We start from the raw sequence: 5,007 nt of genomic DNA, 5'->3' as shown, positions 1-5,007 counted from the left end.
ACCATTTTTAAGATTAACTTGTTGTAAATCCAGCCACAGTGTCCGATTTCAAAAGGCTTTACGACGAAAGCACACAAAACGATTATGTTAGGTCAGCACCTAGTCACAGAAAAACACAGCCATTTTCCAGCCAAAGTGAGAGAAAAAAACAAGCCATACAGATATCCTCCATACAGTGCAGTCAACAGAAGTCAGAAATAGCATTATAAATATTCACTTACCTTTGATGATCTTCATCAGAATGCACTCCCAGGAATCCCAGTTCCATAATAAATGTTTGTTTTGTTCGATAAAGTCCCTCATTTATGTCCAAATACTCCTATTTGTTTGCGCGTTTAGTACACAAATCCAAACTCAGGAGCCGCGGTTAAGTCCAGGTAAAAGTTCAGACGAAAAGTCATGTTACAGTTCGTAGAAACATGTCAAACGAAGTATAGAATCAATATTTAGGATGTTTTTATCATAAATCTTCAATAATGTTTCAACCGGAGAATTCCTTTGTCTCTAGAAATGCAATGGAGTGCAGCTAACTCTCACGGGAGCACGCAAGACTGAGCTCGTGGCACTCTGCCAGACCCCTGACTCAATCAGATCTCATCCCCCCTTCCTTCACAGTAGAAGCATCAAACAAGGTTCGAAAGACTGATGACATCTAGTGGAAGCCTTAGGGAGTGCAATATGACCCCATAGAAACTGTATATTCGATAGGCAATGACTTAAAAAACTACAAACCTCAGATTTCCCACTTCCTGTTTGGATTTYTTCTCAGCTTTTTGCCTGCCATATGAGTTCTGTTATACTCACAGACATCATTCAAACAGTTTTAGAAACTTCATAGTGTTTGCTATCCAAATCTACTAATTATATGCATATTCTAGCTTTTATGACAGAGTAGCAGTCAGTTTACTCTGGGCACCTATTTATCCAAGCTACTCAATATTGCCCCCCAGTCCCAAAGAAGTTAATTCTGCATGGTATCAGGGTTAATTCTGCATGGTATAAGGGTTAATTCTGCATGGTATAAGGGATAATTCTTGTCAAGTTTTGACCCCTTTCTTGTGCAATTCCCCACTTGAAAAGGACAGTCCCTCCACATGAAGATTTTAACTGGATTTCACTCAATAAACAGCCATGGAATCAGTTGTTTGTCTTTTATTTACCATTCTTTGGTTGGCAGTAAACAGGTGAAAAACCTCAAAAAAGAGATGACAAATACAAGTTACTATTTGAGTTGACAGCCCAATCAAATACACAAACTTATCCACATTCACCCCAGATAAACACATTTCTGCTACCATAAAACACAAGGTTTCCACTTTTAAGCAAATGTTTCCCAAAATAGAAACCCACCATTTTTAATCAAATGAGCAGAATCTGTATATTTTCTCTAAATTTGCATTTTAGCCAAATACATTCAAAATATTTTTAGTATTAAAAAATTACATTTATTTTCTAATCAGTAGTTTTAAGCAGACAAATCTTACATTTTTTAGCCAAAGATTTTTTAGACTATACATTTGTTACTGTATTAAGAACTTGGTTTACTAAGATTTCTACAACGTTTAAATTACTTTTAACCATTTCAAACAAGTTCTTTGTCAACAATGAATTTGGCTCTTCTTACTTTTCCTTTATACCCCACAAACAACATTTGAAGTTATAAATACCACTGCAAAAGTCCTATCAAAGTTAAGAGTTAAGAGTCTGTGTTTTCCAGAGTATCATTAGCAGTGCACTGCTTAAGTCAGTCTAGCCAAGCATGACTAATATGGCACTTACCGGCTGTCTTTCACAGTTTTGTGGAGGGCTTGGACTTGCACAGTCACCTTGATCACAAAGATGAAGTTTCCTTGGTCTTGTGGTGTTATAAATGCTCCTTTCACTGCGGTCTAAAGACAACAGCAGAGCCAGGTGCTGGCACGCCCAGATTGCCTGGAAGATTTGTTCCACCTGGTTCACCACTGATTGAAGGAGGAGGAGTTTCACCACTGAGGAGCTCCCAGGCAGTTTGTCAGCACAATTCTGCATGGTATAAGGGATAATTCTGCATGGTATAAGGGATAATTCTGCATGGTAACAGGGTTAATTCTGCATGGTATAAGGGTTAATTCTGCATGGTATCAGGGTTAATTCGGCATGGTATAAGGGAYAATTCTGCATGGTAACAGGGTTAATTCTGCATGGTATGAGGGTTAATTCTGCATGGTATCAGGGTTAATTCGGCATGGTATAAGGGATAATTCTGCATGGTATCAGGGATAATTCTGGGGAAGGCTTAAAACAAAATAATGAATAACGCCATCAACATCATACAATACAGACAATAACATCATCAACATCAACTATCATCAAGTATTTTCACAGCTCGTGAACTGTGGTAGCTCAGTGGTCTAAGAAACACGGCCTGTTCTAATGTCCAAATGATGGCTATTTCGAGTGATCAGGCTGCACAAACGTGAACACACACACACACACACACATAAAGTGGACACACGCACACAAGCAAGCACGCACGCATACATAGAAATACAAAACACACACACACACACATCCTGAGGGTCGATACAACCCCCTCAGACAAAGGCAGCAGTGTGGAGATTGTTAGCGGCTGAGACAGCTGCCTTTTTAGCTGCAGGGCAAACAACTGCTACGAGGGATACAAACGAGTGGGAGGCAGGAGGGAGAAAAACAGGCTGAATTATCCATCGACTTCGGCTGCAACTGAAAACCCAACAGACGGTTGGTTATGTGTGAAACATATGGTGAGTGTGACAAATATAGGCGAGAGTTGATTATCAGGCCTATTCGTCAAAAAGGTCACGTGAGCACAGATAGACGCTTTCACAAGTGTATAATGCACACACACACACACACACACACACACACACACACACACACACACACACACACACACACACACAGTGGATATTGCAGGTAGGAGATAACTTTGAGGAATGTTCTGTCTAACCTTTAAAGCCTTAAAGGTTCTCAAGGTGAGAAAAAAAGAAATCAGCAGAAAAAGGAGAAAAAGAGGGAGAGACAGGGAGAGAGAGAGAGAGATAAAGATATACAGTACCAATCAAAAGATTCGACATACCTATTCATTACAAGGTTTTTCTTTATATTTACTATTTTCTGCATTGTAGAATAATAGTGAAGACATCAAAACTATTAAATAAAACAAATGGGATCATGTAGTAACAAAAAAAAAAAAAAAAAAATCAAAATATATTTCATATTTGAGATTATTCAAAGTAGCCACCCTTTGCCTTGATGACAGCCTTGCACACTCTTGGAATTCTCTCAACCAGCTTCATGAGTTAGTCACCTGGAATGCATTTCATTTAACATGTGTGCTTTGTTAAAGTTAATTTGATTTGCAATCAGTTGTGTTGTGACAAGTAAGGGGGTAGTATACAAAAGACAGCCCTACTTGGTATAAGACCAAGTCCGTATTATTGAAAGGACCGACGCTGGAGATGAGAACGAGGTTGTTGAACATTTAATGCGGAACAGACAAAGAGCAAGACAGGAACAGCGACAGCATGCGGATACACAACGACAATCAATGCAGCAGCGGGGAACAGAGCTGGGGAACTGACAAATATTAGGGGCCGGTAACTAAACAGATGGGGGGGGGGGGGGGGGCAGGTGTGTGTACTGATGGTGGCAGGAGTGCGGAATGCTGGGGGCCTGGCGCCTTCGAGCTCCAGGGAGGGGGAACGGGAGCAGGCGTGACAATTATGGCAAGAACATCTCAAATAAGCGAAGAGAAACGACCGTCCATCATAACTTTAAGACATGAAGGTCAGCCAATCCGGAAAATTTCAAGACTGAAAGTTTCTTGAAATGCAGTCCAAAAAAATTATCAGGCGCTATGATGTAATTGTCTCTCATTGGGACCACACCAGAAAAAGGAAGACCCAGAGTTACCTCTGCTGCAAAAAATGTAAAACTGAAAAGTGGTGCTTGCATAGGGTTGCTAACTTTCTCACTACCAAATAGGGTATGGCGGTGTGGGTATGGCGGTGTGGGTAATGGCGTGTGGGTATGGCGGTGTGGGTACGGCGGTGTGGGTACGGCGGTGTGGGTACGGCGGTGTGGGTATGGCGGTGTAGGTACGGCGGTGTAGGTACGGCGGTGTGGGTATGGCGGTGTAGGTATGGCGGTGGGTAGGGTGTGATGGCGGTGTGGGTATGGCGCGGTGTGGGTAATGGCGGTGTGGGTATGGCGGTGTGAGTAGGCGGTGGTGGTAATGGCGGTGGTGGGTTATGGCGGTGTGGGTATGGCGGTGTGGGTATGGCGGTGTGGGTATGGCGTTATGTGAATGAATTTACACTGTATATTCATATTCTTATTCAATTGGAAAGGCAAAACATTTGTATATTCCATTTAGTCTATAGCTTTACCAAAACTGTATCATCATGTAAACTTATGTGAATATACCTCAAAATAAATGTTCAAACAAAATTACAATTTGGACCTTTACAGCAAAAAAAACTAAACATTTCAAATGCAAAAGAGGAAAAAAGGGGCATGAGTCACTCACCAAGTCTACTTATTTTTTGCTGCTCTTGACTGATTCAAGCAGTACTTTGTCCTTTTGCATAGCCAGAGAGAAGCCATTACATGACAAGTCACAGTTCACGGATATTTGAAGTTCATGTTTGATCAGCTCTGTGCTGCATCTGTTTCTAGAGTCTGACCATTTAATGGTCATCAGGAAGAAAAATACTCTCCACAATGATATTTGAGCCTGGCACACTGAGGACAAATGAGACAATCCTGAACAYGTTGATCAAGTTGGCTTTCCCTAGGTTTTGGAAAACTGCCACCCACTTCTCCCTGGTGGATTTTGTGGTGTCCTGTCTGGCTTTCTGTATTTCCTCCCGGCAAGCAAAAACTCTTCATAGAGTTTTAGTCAAAGCCCAGACATCAATCCAAATGAGAATCTATGTCTTAAAATTGCTGTACATCAGCGGAACCCATCCAACTTGAAGGAGCTGG

At 41.3% G+C, this 5,007-nt stretch overlaps 1 long non-coding RNA gene across 1 annotated transcript; it reads right to left on the bottom strand.

Moving 5' to 3' along the window:
* Window positions 1-1,137: 1,137 nt before the first annotated feature.
* Window positions 1,138-1,868, bottom strand: LOC139024949 (uncharacterized). Its single transcript, XR_011476347.1, has 2 exons — window positions 1,780-1,868; window positions 1,138-1,193 (listed from the first exon to the last, which is right to left on the bottom strand). It is a non-coding gene; the product is annotated as an uncharacterized lncRNA (long non-coding RNA).
* Between the last annotated feature and the right edge of the window lie 3,139 nt (window positions 1,869-5,007).

The sequence above is a fragment of the Salvelinus sp. IW2-2015 genome, unplaced genomic scaffold (assembly GCF_002910315.2).
Source record: "Salvelinus sp. IW2-2015 unplaced genomic scaffold, ASM291031v2 Un_scaffold2060, whole genome shotgun sequence".
Lineage (NCBI taxonomy): Eukaryota > Metazoa > Chordata > Actinopteri > Salmoniformes > Salmonidae > Salvelinus > Salvelinus sp. IW2-2015.
Note: the sequence above shows the minus strand (reverse complement) of the source record. Positions and strands in the feature narration are given on the sequence as shown.